Below are 20,867 nucleotides of genomic sequence, written 5' to 3' on the forward strand. Positions count from 1 at the left end.
GGTGGCACGGTGGCACAGTGGTTAGCACTGCTGCCTCACAGCACCAGAGACCCGGGTTCAATTCCCGACTCAGGCGACTGACTGTGTGGAGTTTGCACATTCTCCCCGTGTCTGCGTGGGTTTCCTCCGGGTGCTCCGGTTTCCTCCCACAGTCCAAAGATGTGCAGGTCAGGTGAATTGACCATGCTAAATTGCCCGTAGTGTTAGGTAAAGGGGTAAATGTATGGGTGGGTTGCGCTTCGGCGGGTCGATGTGGACTTGTTGGGCCGAAGGGCCTGTTTCCACACTGTAAGTAATCTAATCTAATCTAAGTAATCTAATCTAATCTAAAGATCACAGCACTCTGGTCACACGAACAGTTAAGAAGGAGCTTGCACTTGCAGAGTAAAGGCTGTTTGAGCATGGAGACAAACTGGGCAAGTACTTAGAGTATCTTGCCGGGAAAAGGAGTGCTCCTTAAGCTATCATCTCGATCAGGGGGTCTTTTGATTTCATTGTCTATCAGGGAGTTATTGGGGCTGTTGTGCCTAGACTGTTGGGAGTATGTAACATGAACAAAAGAAAGCGGAATTTAAAATAAGCTTAATTATTGGAAAAATTAGCCATCTTGATACAGCAATTTAACTAAGGAGTTGTTCCAACTCTTGTAACATAAATACATCCCTTGGCAAATGGTAAATTCAAACTCAGGTTCTTACGGGCAAGAGAGAATTCAGAGAGAAAAGTCAACCAGGGATCATCTGCTGGAACACTATAGTAGTTTCTGCTACAGTTACAGCAGCTTCTCTGCTACAAATAAACCAAACTAGAAAAAAAAGCCTGAACTGGGAGAACTGGTTACTCCCCTGTCACTGTTAAAGTAGACATTTCAGCACCTCTGCCTTTACAACCTCTCTTGAAAAAAGCCCAAGGAAAAATAACCTTTTTAAAGCGACAGCATCGTTACACAAATTACAAGACCAAGGTTAGCCCAAATACCAAGGTCACCCCTCAACACATGCTCTCAGTCAGACCGCACCCATGATAAAATTTATGCTCTCCCATTACTACCACCAACTGCTCCTTCCAACCCCCAGATGTAATTGATTTAACAAAGGACTTTATCTCTCCAACAGATTAGAACAACTTGCTAGTGACTGATAGCATTGATGTGTTACACACTCCTAACAGTCTAGACACAACAGAACTCCCCAATAACTCCCTGATAAACAATGAAATCAAAAGACCCCATATCCTTATAACTCAAACCTCAAACAGTGTATCCACAACACGAGTATGAGGCAATATTAGGAAACTAGTGCGGACAAAAGTAAGACAGACTGAACTGGATCGTGGGATAGTGTAGAAATGGATTAAAAATATCTACAAGGCTGTGAGAGCTAAACTCTACAACACTCAACATAAGTTCAACAAAACATGTTCCAGCAAAACAATCGGTCTTTATTAACAAGGAAACTGCATGCAGAGTGGCTAAACTTGGAAAACAAGAGAGTTGATCACAACTCTGAGTCTCTCACAAGTTCGCGCTTACAGAGAGAAAAGCATAAATATTTATACTTAAAACTTATCAATAGCTATCAATAACTATTATTAGAGATTAGTCATCCATTAGGTCAATACATTGAATTATGATCTGTGTTATTACTTCAGACGTTAATCAGTATTGACCTCCCAACACCTGGTGCCACATACATCATCTCATAATCTCGTCCTTTTTGGGGGCTCAAAGGATTTTGTGGAATGTCTTTATTTGGGCTTAGTCAATATCTCTGAATTCATGGGGAGTCAGTCAGATCACGCTCTGCCAAGGTCAGTCAAGGTTAAAGGATTTATGTGGACTCAGCTTATTTCAAGTCCTGCTGAGGTTAGCAATGCTTCGACCTTTGTTATAGTCTTAACTGTGTCAGGCAGCTCTGGGATCATACAGAGGTCAGTCGAAGTGTATGTTATAATCAGGGTTTGGCCAGTCTTCCCATCATGCAACCACCTGTTTCACACAATTCCACATTCCCTCCTTTTGTCATATCATATTAGGTATATCAACAATGCAATTGAAAATACATTGGCACAAGCAACAAGCAATCCTATTCCTACTAGCAATAGTAATCAGTAAAATGGCCTTAAAGATCCAATCAAACATTCTGTGACCAACCAGCCCAACAACCCGGCGGGTTAAATTTTCAGCATTCACAGCATTATCACTACAGGGAAAGGCAGAACACAAACATGGAAACCTGGAGGATACAATACTTGGTCAAAGCAACCACTTCATAGTACCAAACGAAAATTTTTACGGTCCACGTTGACTGTTTCATTCCAGCCTTTTCCGACTACTCCACAGCCAGGCAACTTAAACTTACACATTTGACAAACCCCTACCACTAGGAAACAAGGCCATAACCACTAGAAACCAATGTTGGAACCTACTAGGCATCTATACCCAAATTAAAATTACATATGGGGTTCCATTCCAATAGAAAACACAATGGGGAAGGATTAGGGTGTATGCATTACACATGTTCTAAATTATTCAGATATTAGACAAGAATAACAATAGAAATATCTCTCCCCACAACAGCCATCATCATCATCACAAGAAACACCTGACAGACCAGGTTGTATATGCCCAGAATAGTTATGGTCTGTCCCACCAAAAGCCGGCTGATGTGAGGATGGTGTGTTGTGGGTTCAGCCCAATAAAAGTATCATGTTCAGAATCAACAACCAACAGGCAATTAATAATAAAACAAATGGGAACTCAGGTGATTGCTACCTGAGCATAAAAATCACAGGTGATTAGTGGGGATTCTCAAATAATGAGATAGGATGTTTAGCAAGCAGCCTGGAAAAAGGATTGGAACTTGAACAGCAATGCCCAAGAAGGTCAGAGGGGAAGTTTGTTTTATACGAGATTAAAAATGGCCTAAAACCAGCCACAGAGGCACCCCAAACTGTTTGTCCTGAAGCCACACCCAGTTCACAAAACGGGCTACTTTTGAAACCTATTGGAAAACTTCTGTGTGATATTATCCACCACGAATTGGTATATGTGTTGTCGAATTTAGCAGGAACCCAACTGCGAAATGGTGGTGCTGCCCCCAACGTAAAAGTCTATACCTCCATTTGACCCATAGATTATTGGGGCGTGAGATAGGGACAGACAAAGGGAAGGCCAAACCCAGAACAGGGAAGCGACATAAAAGGGAAATACTGACTGACTTCATCTCAGCATATGGGGCAGGGGTATCAAACATTAACCTGATTTTTCCATCCTGACCCAACAAAGTGAAACAGGCTTTGGACACAATTAATGAAAATAGTTGGTAGGATGCCGAAGAGGAACTAGTTGGAAATAAAGCCAGTAGTCTTATGGTAGCTGTGTTAGAAGGATATGCCAAAACAATTGATTGAGTTTTTTGAAGAAGTAACGAAGAGAATTGATGAGGGCGGAGGAGTAGATTTGATCTATATGGACTTAAGTTAGGCGTTCAACAAGGTTCCCCATGGGAGACCGATTAGCAAGGTTAGATCTCACGGAATACAGGGAGAACTAGCAATTTGGATACAGAACTGGCTCAAAGGGTAGAAGACAGAGGAATGGGGTGGTGGAGGGTTGTTTCTCAGACTGGAGGCCTGTGACCAGTGGAGTGCCATAAGGATCGGTGCTGGGTCCTCTACTTTTTGTCATTTATATAAATGATTTGGATGTGAGAATAAGAGGTACAGTTAGTACGTTTGCAGATGACACCAAAATTGGAGGTGTAGTGGACAGCGAAGAGGGTTACCTCAGATTACAACAGGATCTTGACCAGATGGGCCAATGGGCTAAGAAGTGGCAGATGGAGTTTAATTCAGATAAATGCGAGGTGCTGCATTTTGGGAAAGTAAATCTTAGCAAGACTTATACACTTAATGGCAAAGTCCTAGGGAGTGTTGCTGAACAAAGAGACCTTGGAGTGCAGGTTCATAGCTCCTTGAAAGTGGAGTCACAGGTAGATAGGATAGTGAATAAGGCATTTTGTATGCTTTCCTTTATTGGTCAGAGTATTGAGTACAGGAGTTGGGAGGTCATGTTGCGGCTGTACAGGGCATTGGTTAGGCCACTGTTGGAATATTGCGTGCAATTCTGGTCTCCTTCCTATCGGAACGATGTGAAACTCGAAAGGGTTCAGAAAAGATTTACAAGGATGTTGCCAGGGTTGGAGGATTTGAGCTATAGGGAGAGGCTGAACAGGCTGGAGCTGATTTCCCTGGAGTGTCAGAGGCTGAGGGGTGACCTTATAGAGGTTTACAAAATTATAAGGGGCACATATAGTGTAAATAGGCAAAGTCTTTTTCCTGGAGTCGGGGAGTCCAGAACTAGAAGTCCAGAAATAGGTTTAGGGTGAGAGGAGAAGATACAAAAGAGACCTAAGGGGCAACGTTTTCACGTAGAGGGTGGTATGTGTATGGAATGAGCTGCCAGAGGAAGTGCTGGACGCTGGTACAATTGCAACATTTAAGAGGCATTTGGATGGGTATATGAATAAGAAGGGTTTGGAGGGATATGGGCCGGGTGGTGGCAGGTGGGACTAGATTGGGTTGGGATATCTGGTCGACATGGACGGGTTGGACTGATGGGTCTGTTTCCATGCTGTACAACTCTATGACTCTAATTAACCAGATAATAAAAGGGAAATTGGAAGATGACAGCAAACAACAGAACCAGACCCTGTACATAAGTGGATAATGGACAATAGAGTAGTTGAGAGAAAACCTCATTCAAGATAGCCAGGGACAGGTTCCAGGGATGAACAGATAGAGCATTTATTTAGGAGAAAGAAGCATCCCAAATTATCAGGCTGCCAACTGAAGCAACTGACCAGTTCAATAACGACTGCAAAAGATCTCCTGGGAAAGCACTAGGGATGGAATTAGGATTCCCAGTAATCAAGGATGACAGAATTGGACTAAGGTGTTCGAAGTACAAAACATAGGCACTACCCAGGAAGGCCTATGGATAGGATATGATGGTATCTTACTGTAAACAGTGGAGAAGGAAGGGAGGCTCTTAGGCACTACTCTGGATGGATGTCAATAAGTTAACACAGTAATAACATGCCCATACCCAATTTATCTGAATGAGCATGCACTCAGTGGCTTCAAGACAAACACCAGTCTAAACTGTCCCATGGAGGCTTGCAACCAGGACACCGATAAACCTGGGTAGCCTAGATGGGAGAAGGGAATATTGCCTCACAATCTCACTTAACACATATCAGTATGGGACAGCACAGTGCAATGTCACTGTATTAGGCCTAACTCAGCTGATAAACATACACAAAAGGGGAAAGGTGGAATTTAATACAAGTGAGGAACTCCGGCAAACTCTGGGGAATACCTGGAGAAGTGCAACACTGGTCTTAAACTCCTGTTGGAGGAGTTACACCAAATTCGAACCTGATTGGCCACAGCCCAAAACAGCTTTCACCAAGGTCATACAACAGGCCAATGATACCAAAGAACGAATAAAAGAAATAACAGTTCCAACTTGTTGGGAGGATTTCTGGAGATGGGGCTCCAACATACAAATCCATCCCTGAGTCCATCTTGTGTCACACCTGTCTGTGTTGTTAATCCTGGTTACCCTGGTATGCATCACCATCCTCACTATCAAATTCACCTGGTGGAAAAGAGAGCTATCATGAAGACTGAACACAGACCTCACTCAATTCAAATTCTCAACAAGTCTATTAAAAAGGCACCTTTTGTAAATATTTGTTTATCCTGTTTGTACAAAATGTTTCTCCAGATCATTTGTACATGACAACCCTTGTTTAGTCACTGTTTGCTGTATATATAACAGTGGTTTTGTAACATTTCTCTGATTTTCACTACAAATCACAATATGTTATTTATTTCTAATTTGCAATGCTTGCTTAATTAGCCATTAAATCCAAATTTTAATGCTTCCTTTATGTAGAGTTTAATGAAGTTTGTTTGATCTTAGTTAGGTGTTGTTTTTCAATCTGCTATCTATAAAAGTTTAGTTGTTTGAATGTATGTTGTACTTTGCTTGAGCTTGGATGATCATATAATCACCACACAGAAATTGGTCTGTGATCATGTGGTCCATCATGCATTGCATTCAGGATCAGGAGGAGGGACTGTGGCTGGAAGGGCTGCTCAAAATGGCAGACTCTATGAAAAACCAAATAATAACTAAAGCTGGGAAATCAATCCATGCATCAGCCAAAGGTATCTGTGCTATAGGCACTGAAATAAACAAGTTACAGACCCATACAGGCTGCAGCTGCACATAGCACAATACAGTATACAGTTGAACCAGACCATTCCCAGGACAGTCGGAAATATTGAGTTGTTTTCCAGAACAAAAAGGCGGTTCTTACCCTTATCTGGGGTTGGCTACCTGACCTACCTCCCCAACACCTTCAAGAATGGAGGCCCAAGGACCACCCCACTACCACACATGATTAGGCTCGTTCAATCAGGATGATCAAGCCCTGATTAATCCATTGTTAGGAATCAAACACCCTTCTAAAGGGCTGCAAAAGCAGCCAGGTATATGAATCGTTGCAACACCACCCTTGGGAGCCCTAACTTGAGACCAACAACCATAAAGGGGAGATGACCCTGGGACCACTGGAAGAAGAAGAAGACCAGATGATCATCGCCATGTGGATCAAAGCCAAGATCTACTGTGGTGGCATATGATCAAAGTTAAGTTAAAGTATAAGACATTTAATTAGATTTATGGGGTTAATTGTTAATCTGTAGCATATTATGTATTATAGTATTAATTGTGTTGAAAAAGATAAAGATAATTTGTTATTGCTGTCAAGAGTCTACTCGCAATTCTTTGCTGAATAATAGGGTCAAAACACATGTGTGGCAGGTGCAATGTGTTCCAATAAATACAAGTCCTATTTCTGTAACAAAATAATAAAATTACAGCTAGGTTAGGTGTTTTCCAGAAGTCTGTGCCTTCTACACTGATTCTTCTGACAAGAGTTTAGATGGTGTGCCCCAGCACTGTGGTGAATAGATGGTGCTTTCTCTAACATCTGAGACCTCTCCCCTGATTTTCCAAATGCCCCCATCTTTTATACCCTTAATGACGTCTCAATTTCTTAAAATAGGATTGGTCCTAGCTTGTCAAAACCATCAGATTTAAATTTAATAGGTTTTTGGTAGCTAATGGCTTGATATAAATTGATTGGTTAAATTTAAAATCTGTTGTCTTGGTAAAAATGCTGTTTTGCCTGATAACTGTATAGCCTTTTGATACAAATGTTTCAATTCAGGTGCTCTGTGCACCTGAAAACTCAAGCTGCTCCCAGACATCCAGACAAGCACAGAAAAAACACAATCTTTTAAAGAAATCTATATTCTCTCCAGTACCTTTTTGAATCTCTCCAACAGTCCTGCTGTAAATTCACCCTGGAGTAGCTATCCCAGTCTATTTTGGCGAAATCCTGCCTTATTTATTCATTTATGGAAGTTTCTGGATGGCCAGCATTTATTGCCAATTCCTACTTGCCCTTGAGAAGTTGGTGGTGAACTACTTTTTTTGAAATGCTGCAGTCCACCTTCTGTGGGTTGACCCACAATGTAATCTTAGATAACCTTCTTCACTGCCATGATACCACCAATTTTGTTACCATTGACAAATGTATGAACCATGCTTCCCATATTCTCATTCAAATCATTTATATAAATGACAACAAAAGTGGAACAGTACTGATCCCTATGGAACAGAGCTTCCAGTCTGAAAAACCCTCCATCACCACCCTCTGTCTCCGACCATAAAGCCAAATTTGTATCCAATTCGCAAGCTCAATGTGAATCCCATGTGATCTAACTTTACTAATTAGTCTACCATGTAGAGAGCAGTTAAATGCGTGGCTACAGGGATGGTGCAGGAGGGAGGGATTCCGGTTTCTGGACAACTGGGGTCCTTTCTGGGGAAGGTGGGACCTCTATAAAAAGGATGGGCTACACCTGAACCTGAGGGGCACCAGTATCCTTGGGGGGAGGTTTGCTAGTGCTCTTTGGGAGGGTTTAAACTAACTCCGCGGGGGCATGGGAACCAGGACTGTAGCTTTAGGGTACAGGACCTTGAGTGTAGGGAGGTTATGAATAATGCAGCGATCTCTAAGGAGGGTGCCTGTAACCAGAAGGGTGGATTGAAGTGTGTATACTTCAATGCCAGAAGTATAAGGAATAAGGTAGGTGAACTTGCAGCGTGGGTTGGTACCTGGGACTTCGATGTTGTGGCCATTACAGAGACGTGGGTAGAACAGGGACAAGAATGGCTGTTGCACGTTCCAGGGTTCAAATGTTTTAGTAGGATCAGACATGGGGGTAAAAAAGGGGGAGGCGTGGCATTACTTGTCAAAGATAGTATCACAGCAGTGGAATGGACGATGGAAGAGGACTTGCCATCTGAGGTAGTTTGGGCTGAGGTTAGAAATAGGAAAGGTGAGGTCACCCTGTTAGGTGTTTTCTACAGGCCTCCTAATAGTCCTAGAGAAGTAGAGGATAATATTGTGAGGATGATTCAGGAAAAGAGTGAAGGTAGCAGGGTGGTTGTTATGGGGGACTTTAACTTCCCAGATATTGACTGGGAGAGCTATAGCTCGAGTTCATTAGATGGGTCGGTGTTTGTACAATGTGTGCAGGAGGGTTTCCTGACACAATATGTCGACAGGCCAACAAGAGGGGAGGCTATATTGGATTTGGTTCTAGGTAATGAACCAGGCCAGGTGTTAGACTTGGAGGTAGGTGAGCACTTCGGGGACAGTGACCACAACTCGGTGACTTTTACTTTAGTGATGGAGAGGGATAATCGTGCGCCGCAGGGCAAGAGCTATAGCTGGGGGCAGGGAAATTATGATGCAGTGAGGCATGACTTAGGATGTGTGGATTGGAAAAACAGGCTTCAAGAGAAGAACACTAATGAGATGTGGGGATTGTTCAAGGAGCAGCTACTGCGTGTCCTCGATAAGTATGTACCAGTCAGGCATGGTGTAAAGGGCCTTGTGAGGCAGCCGTGGTTTAGTAAGGAATTGGAGTCCCTTGTGAAAGGGAAGAAGGCGGCATATGTAAAGATGAGGCGTGAAGGTTCAGTAGGGGCGATTGAGAGTTATAAGGTTGCCAGGAAGGAGCTAAAGAGGGAGCTAAGAGAAGGGGACATGAAAAGTCTTTAGCTGGTAGGATTAGGGAAAACCCAAAGGCTTTCTATAGGTATGTCAAGAATAAAAGGATGACTAGGGTAGGTATCGGTCCAGTCAAGGATAGTAGTGGGAAGTTGTGTGTGGAGGCGGAGGAGATTGGAGAGACATTAAATCAGTACTTTTCATCAGTATTCACTCAGGAACAGGACACTGTTGCTGATGTGAATATGGAATCACAAATAATTAGAATGGATGACCTGGAAATATGCAGGGAAGAGGTTTTGGGAATATTGGAAAGGATGAATATAGATAAGTCTCCTGGGCCTGATGGCATTTACCCCAGGATCCTATGGGAAGCTAGGGAGGAGATAGCAGAGCCATTGGCCTGGATTTTTATGTCGTCATTGTCAACGGGAATAGTACCAGAAGACTGGAGGATAGCGAATGTGGTCCCATTGTTCAAGAAAGGGAGTAGGGATAGCCCTAGTAACTATAGGCCAGTGAGTCTGACTTCAGTGGTGGGCAAAGTCTTAGAGAGAATTGTAAGGGATAAGATTTATGAACATCTGGGTAGGAATAACGTGATCAGGGATAGCCAGCATGGTTTTGTGAAGGGCAGGTCGTGCCTCACAAACCTTATTGAGTTCTTTGAGAAGGTGACTAAGGAAGTGGACGAGGGTAAAGCAGTAGATGTTGTGTATATGGATTTTAGTAAGGCGTTCGATAAGGTTCCCCATGGTAGGCTAATGCTAAAACTTCGGAGGTATGGCATTGAGGATACATTAGAGGTTTGGATTAGGAATTGGCTGGCTGGAAGGAGACAGAGGGTAGTAGTTGATGGATTATGTTCATCTTGGAGCGCAGTTACTAGCGGTGTACCACAAGGATCTGTTTTGGGACCATTGCTTTTTGTTATCTTTATAAATGATCTAGAGGAAGGACTTGAAAGCTGGGTAAGCAAGTTTGCGGATGACACAAAAGTCGGTGGAGTTGTGGATAGTGAGGAAGGAAGTGGTAGGTTACAGCGGGATATAGATAAGCTGCAGAGCTGGGCGGAAATGTGGCAAATGGAATTCAATGTAGCTAAGTGCGAAGTCGTTCACTTTGGTAGGAATAACAAGATGATGGATTACTGGGCTAATGGTAGGCTACTTGGTAGTGTGGATGAGCAGAGGGATCTTGGTGTCCATGTACACAGATCTCTGAAAGTTGCCACCCAGGTAAATAGTGCTGTGAGGAAGGCATATGGTGTACTGGGCTTTATTGGCAGAGGAATTGAGTTCCGGAGTCCTGAGGTCATGTTGCAGTTGTATAAGACTCTGGTGAGGCCTCATCTGGAGTATTGTGTGCAGTTTCGGTCGCCATACTATAGGAAGGATGCGGAAGCTTTAGAACGAGTGCAGAGGAGGTTTACCAGGATGTTGCCTGGAATGGTAGGAAAATCTTATGAGGAAAGGCTGAGGCACTTGGGGCTGTTCTCATTGGAGAAGAGAAGGTTTAGGGGAGATCTGATAGAAGTGTATAAGATGATTAGGGGTTTAGATAGGGTAGATACTAAGAACCTTTTACCGCTAATGGAGTCAGGTGTTACTAGGGGACATAGCTTTAAATTAAGGGGTGGTAGGTATAGGACAGATGTTAGGGGTAGATTCTTCACACAGCGGGTTGTGAGTTCATGGAATGCCCTGCCCGTATCAGTGGTGAACTCTCCTTCTTTATGGTCATTTAAGCGGGCATTGGATAGGCATTTGGAAGTTATTGGGCTAGTATAGGTTAGGTAGGATTCGGTCGGCGCAACATCGAGGGCCGAAGGGCCTGTACTGCGCTGTATCCTTCTATGTTCTATGTTCTAACCTTATCAAAGGCTTTATCTGAAGTTCAAGTTGACAAAGGCCACCAACTTATCAACCTTTTTGGTTACTTCCTCAAAAACTCAATCAGGTTTTTGAGATATTACTTATGCTTACTAATGAGCTGATTTTGCATTTCTGTAGCCAAATTTCAGTCCTATTTGAGTTCACAGAAGGTTTCTCCGCAAGAAACAATAGACCTGTGAGTCTGACTTCACCTGTGGGCAAATTAGAGTCATAGAGAAGTACAGCAAGGAAACAGACCGTTCAGTCCAACTCGTCCATGCCGACCAGATATCCCAACCTAATCTAGTCCCATTTGCCAGCACATGGCCTATATCCCTCTAAAACCTTCCAATTCATATACCCATCTAGATGCCTTTTAAATGCTGCAATTGTACCAGTCTCCACCACTTCCACTGGCAGCTCATTCTATACATGTACAACTGACTGTATGAAAAGGTTATCCCTTAGGTCCCTTTTACATTTTTTCCCTCTCACCCTAAACATATGCCCTCTAGTTCTGGATTCCCCCACTCCAGGGAAAAGACCTTGTCTATTTACCCTATCCCTGCCCCTCATGATTTTATAAACCTCTAAAAGGTCACCCCTCAGCCTCTGACGCTCCAAGGAAAACTGCCATGGCCTATTCAGCCTCTCTCTTTGGCTCAAATCCTCCAACCCCGGCAACATTCTTGTAAATCTTTTCTGAACCCTTTCAAGTTTCACAACATGCTTCTGATGAGAAGGAGGCCAGAATTGCATGCAATATTCCAAAAGTGGCCTAACCAATGTTCTGACCTCCTAACTCCTTTACTCAATGCTCTGACCAATAAAGGAAAGCATTTTCACTATCCTATCTACCTGTCTACACTGTCATTGCTGTTATACGTGGCACAGGTCTGGCCCATTTCCAGAACCTGTGCCACTGCAGTCACCTGGGCCATCTTCCAATTTATATGGAGGTCAAAGATGGACCGGGTCCGAAGGGACACGATGTATAAAGATCTGGGCAACAGGGGAAAAAAATACACCCAATGCCATCCTCACCCTGATGGCCACCTTTGTGTGTGGCTGCATCAAGCTGTGCGTGGATCCCCGGTACGCAAACACCAAATGTCACTACATACTGAGGTTCTACCTGTCCCCGGTGTTGTGAAGGATGGGCCTGGCCTCGCTACCGCGGAATGCTTCGAGGGTTGGACCATTCCGTATCACCTGTCCTTCGTGGAGAAGTTTATGAAGAAAAACACCTTTGACCACAAGTCCATCAGGAAGTGGTCAGCATATAGTGTCCTTGAGACCCTTCGGGAAAAGGAGAGGGTGGATCCTATCAAGCGGTTCCCTGAGCAGACTGTCAAAGCCAGAACTTTCCAACAAGCATCACGACATGGCTTGGCTGGTGGTGAGAAGGGCTCTGCCTGTGAGATCCTTTATGCACGCCCGGACCCTCAGCCGCACTGCACGCTGCCCTCAAAGCGGCTGCGGGGGGGAACGAGACTGTCACATACCTTCTTCTGGAATGTGCCTACGTAGAAGAAGTCTGGAGAGGAATGCAGTGGTGTTTGTCGAGGTTCGTCCTGGTCTACGATCTGTTCCCTGGGACGCCCACCGAGACGAACATCAACTGTGCCTGGAGGATCATCAGCTCGATGAAGGATGCTTTCTGGGTGGTCCGAAACCATTGATCTTCCAGCTGAAGGAGTTGACCCTGACTGAGTGTTGCAGACTGGCACATTCCAAGATCCAGGACTACGTGTTGAGGGACGCACTGAAGCTTGGGGAAGCTGCCGCCAAGGCACAGTGGGGAAAGACTGTAATGTCTGCCTGCCTAAGAACAGGGGGCCTACGCAGTAAGGGAGCTCTGCTGACCCCCCAGCTAAATATGTGGATAGTAATCATACAGACTTGTATATATGAATGATTACTCTGTCGCTGTATGCAAAGAAATGGAATGTTTACGTATGTGTGGCATGACCAATTGTACAGATTATCAAAATATTTTATGAATAAAGTATAGTTTTGAAATAAAAGAGACCTCGGAGTGTGGGTTCATAGTTCCTTGAAAGTTGAGTCGCAGGTACACAGGATAGTGAAGAAGGCGTTTGGCATGCTTTCCTTTATTGGACCAAGCACTGAGCATAGGGGTTAGGTCACACTGCGGCTGTACAGGACATGGGTAAGGCCACTTTTGGAATACTGTATACAATTCTGGTCTCCCTCTTATCGGAAAGATGTTGTGAAACTTGAAAGGGTTCAGAAAAAAGTTACAAGGATGTTGCCAGGATTGGAGGATTTGAGCTATAGTGAGAGGTTGAATAGACGAGGGCTGTTTTCCCAACAGCATCACAGGCTGAGGGGTGACCTTATAGCAGTTCATAAAATCGTGAGAGGCATGGATGGGGTAAATAGACAAGGTCTTTTCCTTGGGTTGGGGGAGTCCCATACTAATGGGCACAGATTTAGGGTGAGAAAGGGAAAAATTTAGAAAAGACCTAAGGATCAACTTTTTTATGCAGAGGGTGGTGTCTATATGGAATGAACTGGGGGAGGCTGGTACAGTTATAGTATTTAAAAGGCACCTAGACGGTTATATGAATAGGAAAGATTTAGATGGATATGGACCAAGTGCTGACAAATGGGACTAGATTAGGTTAGGATATCTGGGCGGCATGGACGCGTTGGACTGAAGGGTCTGTTTCGGTGCTATGCATACAGTCATAGTCATTGAGGTAAAAACAATGACTGCAGATGCTGGAAACCAGATTCTGGATTAGTGGTGTTGGAAGAGCACAGCAGTTCAGGCAGCATCCAAAGTGCTGCGAAATCGACATTTCGGGCAAAAATCCTTTTATTCCGGATGAAGGGCTTTTGCCCGAAACGTCGATTTTGCTGCACTTTGGATGCTACCTGAACTGCTGTGCTCTTCTAGCACCACTAATCCATAGTCATAGAGGCGTACAGCACGGAAACAGACCCTTCGGTCCAATCCTATCATGCCGACCAGATATTCTAAGCCAATCCAATCCCACCTGCAGCACCCGGCTCATATTTCTCCAAACCCTTCCTATTCGTGTATCCATCCAGATGCCTTTTAAATGTTGCAATTTTATTAGCCTCCACCACTTCCTCTGGCAGCCCATTCCACACATGTACCATCCTCTGCGTGGAAAAACTTGTCCCTTAGGTCTCTTTTATATCTTTCCCCTATCACCCTAAATCTATGCCCTCTGGTTCCCTCACTCCAGGGAAAAGACTTTGTCTATTTATCCAATTGTACCCCTCAGCCTCCAACACTGCAGGGAAAACAGCCCCAGCCTGTTCAACTTCTCCCTATAGCTCAAATACTCCAAAACTTGGCAAATGCTTGTAAATCCTTTCTGAACCCTTTCAAGTCTCACAACATTCTTCCAATAGAAAGGAGACCAGAATTGCATGCAATATTCCAACAGTGGCTGAACCAATGTCCTGTACAGCTGCAATATGACTTAATACTCTGACCAATAAAGGAAAGCATAGCAAACACGGCCTTCACTGACCTATCCACCTGCGACTCTACTTCCAAGGAACTATGAACCTGCACTCTCTTTGTTCAGCAACACTCCTGAGGATCTTTCCATTAAATGTATAAGTCCTGCTGAGATTTGATTTCCCAAAATGCAGCACCTCACATTTATCTAAATTAAACTTCATCTGCCACTTCTCAGCCCATTGGCCCATCTGATCAAGATCCCATTGTAATCTGAGGTAACCTTCTTTGCTGTCCACTACACCTCCAATTTTGGTGTCATAAGACATAAGACGTAGGAGTGGAAGTAAGGCCATTCGGTCCATCGAGTCCACTCCGCCATTCAATAATGTTTGATGGGCATTTCAACTCCACTTACCAGCATTCTCCCCATAGCCCTTAATTCCTTGTGACATCTGCAAACTTACTAACTCTACCTCTTATGCTCACATGCAAATAATTTATATAAATGATGAAAAGTAGTGGACCCAGCACTAATCCTTGTGGCACTCCACTGGTCACAGGCCTCCAGTCTGAAAAACAACTCTCCACCACCCTCCATCTTCTACCTTTTGAGCCAGTTCTGTATCCAAATGGCTAGTTCTCACTGTATTCCATGAGATCTAACCTTGCTAATCAGTCTCCCATGGGGACCCTTGTCAAATGCCTTACTGAAGTTCATATAGATCACATCTACCACTCTGCCCTCATCAATCCTCTTTGTTACTTCAAAAAACTCCACAGTAAATACTGATGCAAAATACTCATTTAGTATCTCCCCCATTTTCTTTGTCTCCACACAAAGACCACCTTGCTGATCTTTGCGAGACCCTATTCTCTACCTAGTTACCCTTTTATCCTTAATGTATTTGTTAAAAACCCTTTGGATTCTCCTTAACCCTATTTGCACAAGCTATCTCATGTCCCCTTTTAGTCTGCCTGATTTCCCTCTTAAGTTTACTCCTGTTGCATTTATACTCTTCTAAGGATTCACTCAATCTATCCTGTCCAAACCTGACATTTGCTTCCTTCTTTTTCTTGACCAACCCCTTAATTTCTTTCGTCATCCAGCATTCCCTATACCTACCAGCCTTTCCTTTCACCCTAGCAGGAATATACTTTCTCTGGATTCTCGTTATCTCATTTCTGAAGACTTCCAATTTTCCAGACATCCCTTTACCTGCAAACATCTGCCCCAATCAGCTTTTGAAAGTTCTTGCTTAATACCATCAAAATGGCCTTTCTCCAATTTAGAACTTAAACTTTTAGATCTGGTCTGTCCTTTTCCATTACTATGACTCTCTGACTATGATCTGTGTAAGAAATACTGATATGTCATCAAGGGTATAAAAGAAAGGAGCAGTTGGACAAAAACCCCAGAGCAAGCTGCCATCCTTCAGAGCTAACAGCCCTTAGCTCTTGAGAGAGAATTGCTGGCTCTCACAGCCTCATCTATGTTATTTAAATGCTGCTTTCTCTAATACAATGGGAATAGTTGGTAGTTAAAAGGAATTCACTTGGTGTGTTAATAGTTTAGTTAATTTGTTCACTGTCAGAGTTAGATAAATGAATTGTAACTTATTGATTTTAAAGTGAGTGTCAGGAATCTATTTTATTTAACCACAAGAAATTGCTGAAAAGCAGACTACACCACTTTCCACACTGTTTTACAGAGATGCTCCTCTTTGGGTGTTTTGGTTTTAGTTCTCAGGACGGTCAATCTTCACTTTATAACTGTGCACATATTGTCTTTAAGACCATTATGTTCCAGACAAACACTGGAATTCCAAAGCTGCTGTGCTTATTGACAGTTGTTCTAAAAACATCAGAGAAATTTAAATGGTGCCTTAATTCTTTGATAGCTATCTGGTGGATGTGGTACAGAGGATGGTCATTCTCCTCCCAGAGACTAGCACAGATAGCCATGCCACCATACCCTGCCAGACTGGTCTGAGGTAGCCAGCCAGTCTATGGTCTGGAGGAATGGTCAGCAATGCTGCAAGAAAGTCAGTAATCTCTGTCAGGGTAAGTGGCCCACTCTCTCTGCTTATGCTCAGACACACTCACATGCAATATCTTCTCTCTCGCTCTCATTCCCACTCCCACACTAACACTGACCCTGCATGCCCTCAGCACTATCTGCTCAAGACAAACACTTCACGACTTTTTGACCACGTGCACTAGTACTAACAGCCAGGCCAACCATTTTCATCTCTTTTGATTCTTCTATTTCTTCTATTACAGGAAAAAAACAGCTCATAACTGGGCAGAAAAGTCAAGGCTGGGTGGAGGGGGTTTCTGACATTTGGCTTCACATCTGCTATCCTTTCCTGCATGAGAAACATTCCTACTGAGCATGCTGAAACATCCATGCCCCACAACCTTAGAATGGTTCCTCTGCAACTCTTGTTAGTTTCATTTGTTGCACACCACTTCTAACCACTTGTGTGATGTCTTTGTTATGAAGTCAGAAGAGTGTATGTTACTTTAAGATAGTGTTTTCTGAATTTTTAATGTAAATTTAAAGTACAGTTTCAACTGCTAGAACAGAACAGTGAAGCAACAGGTTGTCCCAAAATGGATACATGTAGCAAATGGCTGTTAAATGGCTACCTGAGTTTTGGTTGCTGTTTTGATGACAATTCAAATTTAATCAATTAACTTAAATTATGTCCAGGATACTAAAACCCAACTGAGTTTGAATTTATTGTATTGACAACAACGGCAAAGTAACGATGTTGGGGTATACGACATTTTGAAAACTGGTCAGAGCATCTGCCGTATAGAGCTGAAGAGCAAATGCCATCCGACATCTTGCTCTTAAAGAAATTTCGGAAGACACTATCTATCAAAAAGGTACCTTTTTCTGTAAAACGTAAGAAGACAACCTAGAGAGAAGACAGCAGAATTGGAAAACCAGAAGGAAGATAGTATAAGAAGCTCTTTGGACTTTGAGAAATTAAGTTAATGTAATATTTAATAATTTGTTATTGGAGCAACATATTAATAGAATTGTGTTCAGCTAAAGGGCAATGGTTAATTGGGGGAAAGAGTGCTCAGTTTGTTAATAGTTTTGGTTGTATTCCCAGTTAGGGTTAAATAAATAAAGTGTTACTTTTTATTTCAGGGAAATCAGGGATCTTCTTTATTTCACACATTCTTAACAGATTTTGAGGCAAGACGAGCTTTTCTAGGTGTTTGGTTTTAATTAGCAGAGAGATTTGTCCTCTGTGTCGTAACCCCTTCTTTTATGTCTGCAGCTTCCAGCAGGATGGCTGTGGCCTCAATAGAGAAATTGCTGGCTCTGCCAGAAGGGACTTTCCTGGACATCTGAGGAAGACTTTTGATTTGATTTACTATTGTCACTTGAACCAAGATACAGTGAAAAGTATTGTTTTGCATGCTAACCAGACAAATCATATCTTATATACGTCCAACAGGCTAATAGAATAGAATGCAGAATACAGTGTTACAGCTACAGAGAAGGTGTGGAGAAAGAGCAACACTAACAAATGAAAAGTTTGATAACAACAGGAATGAACCTCTTGGTATCTTCTGCCCGATGGAAGAGGGTGGAAGAGAGTAAAACTATGGTGGGAGGGATTTTTGAATATGTTGGCTGCTTTCAGAGGTAGCCAGAAGTGTAGACTTGTCAATGGAAGGAACATCAGCAAGGCCTGCTGCATCCATGCATGCCTAATTATCTCTGACACTGACACCTCTGTGGAAACATCGACAGTAGAACATTTGTGAGCACAAGCTGGTGAGCACTTCACTGATGTGCTCTTCAGCTAGCTGTTGAAGAAACACACTCAGGCTGACACCCACTACTGGGTTTGCAGATGACACCAAAATTGGAGGTGTAGTGGACAGTGAAGAAGGTTACTCAGAGTACAATGGTATCTTGATCAGATGGGCCAATGGGCTAAGGAGTAGCAGATGCAATTTACATAAATATAAGGTGCTATATTTTGGAAAGACAAGTCAGAGCAGGATTTATACACTTAATTTTTAGGTCCTGGGGAATGTTGCTAAACAAAGAGACTTTGGAGTGGAGGTTCATAGTGTTATGAAGATGTGGGTGTACTGTACCTTTAAGAGAGTTAAAAACTAGTAGAACTATCTGATCGGAACCAAGTATTCTGAACAAGATATAATGTAGCCTTTTGGTCGAACAGTTGGATTAGTTGGGTTGCCCGGAGACGACAAAACAAATTCAAATTTGGCCGATCAGTTTCAATTATACCCCAAAATACCAACCTCCAATCAAGTTTGAATTTAGTCTATTGACAATATTAAAAGCCAATGACACTATCCAATGCCTTGTGGTTTAAGACCAGGACAAATTGAACAGTTGAGGTAGAATTGCCAAAAGACCAACAAGATGTAGGCTGCTAGTCAGAACTCTCTGAGGGGTACCTGTCTAGAGAAGGAGTTTGCACAGAGAAAAACATCAACACCGAACTGGAGAGCAAATCTACAGAGGAAGATAAAGAGAAGATTTGACCGCTGGCTGGTTTTGAAATTTCAGTTTTTCAGTAAATCTTACTTGGGAGTATTATCGATCTAGAATTATAAAAGGAAAAGTAAAAGATAGGTTAAAGGAAGGAGTTGTAAATAGTTGTTAGTTAATTATTCTCTGTTTTACTCCAAGTGCAGCTGCACTAGAGTTTTGTCACTGTTTATGTTTTGCCAAAGGCATGTGCTACCTTGCTGATATTGCAGTTCCTGCACACCTAGTCTGCCTTTGTAACTCTTTGATTTCCATTTGCTTACACTGTTACTGACAATACGATTGAAATTTTGACCGTTAACCAGCTACAACTCCTTTGAATGAGAAAAGAGCACAGAAAAGGAGACAGAGGCATACAATGTTTCTTTTGTGCAAAGACTATGCGACCCGCTAAACAAGTTTACCATCCGAGACTTCCTGCAAGGATCAGAACAGCTGTATTCCTGTAGACAGTGCCTCTCCAGAGTTGCTAGTATTGAACAGCGAGCTATGGTGAGGGTTAAATTGAGCCCTATGGAAGTGGCGAATGCCTAATGCCAATCGGTGTTAACAATGAATATGGCACTGAACTTTTGCATATCAGGTTAATTCCAAGGATCTTCTGGAGATGTTTCTAATAACTCAACAGTCTGTGGATCTTCATAACAGGACGACAGTCTGTGGATCTTCATAACAGGAATACTGTCTTTAAGGAACCAACCAATGCTTGTGCTTTGGCACCAATTCAGTCATAGAGATATACAGCACAAAACAGTCCTTTCAGTCCAATTCGTCAATGTGGACCAGATATCCTGAATAAATCTAGTTCCATTTGCCAGCATTTGGCCCATATCCCTCCAAACCCTTTCTGTTCATAGATCCATCCAAGTGCCTTTTACATGTTGTAATTGTACCAGCCTCCGCCACTTCCTCTGGCACTTCATTCCACACATGCACCACCCCTTGCGTGAACCATTTGGCCCGTAGATTCCGTTAAATCTTTTCCGTCTCACCTTAAACCTATGCCCTCTAGTTTTGGACTCTCCCACCCCAGACAAAATACCTTGTCTATTTGCCCTATCCCTTTATACAATCCCTATAATGTGGAAACAGGATCCTCAGCCCAACAAGTCCACACCTGCACTCTGAAGTGTAATCCACCCAGACCTATTCCCCACCTTATACTTATCCCTGACTAATATACCTAATCCCTGAACACCATGGGCAATTTAGCACAACCAATTCACCTAACCTGCACATCTTTGGACTGTGGGATGAAACTGTAGTACCCAGAGGAAACCCACACAGACAATTGCCTGAGGCAGCAGTGTTAACCACTGAGCCAACCTGCTGCCCTTCTGCCCTTCCATGCCCCTCATTATTTTATAAGCCTCTATAATGTCACCCCTTAGCCTCTGACACACCAGGAAAATGGCCCAGCCTATTCAGCCTCTCTGTATAACTCAAGCCCTCCAAACCTTGACAACATCCTTGTAAATCTTTTCTGAACCCTTTCAAGTCTCACAGCATCCTTCCTATAGGAAGAACACCAGAAGTGCATGCAGTTTTCCAGTAATGGCCAAACCAATGTCCTGTATAGCTGCAACATGACTTCCCAACTTGTATTCAATGATCTAACCAGTAGACAAGCATACCGAATGCCTTCATAACTATCCTATCTACCTGTGACTCCACTTAGAAGGAATTACGAACCTCTACTCTAATGTCCTTTTATTCAGCAACACTCCCCCAGACCTTACCATTAAGTGTATTAGTCCTGCCTTGATTTACCTTTCCAAATGCAGCAACTCACATTTATCGAAATTAAACTCCATCTGCCA

The sequence above is a fragment of the Hemiscyllium ocellatum genome, chromosome 10, assembly GCF_020745735.1.
Source record: "Hemiscyllium ocellatum isolate sHemOce1 chromosome 10, sHemOce1.pat.X.cur, whole genome shotgun sequence".
Lineage (NCBI taxonomy): Eukaryota > Metazoa > Chordata > Chondrichthyes > Orectolobiformes > Hemiscylliidae > Hemiscyllium > Hemiscyllium ocellatum.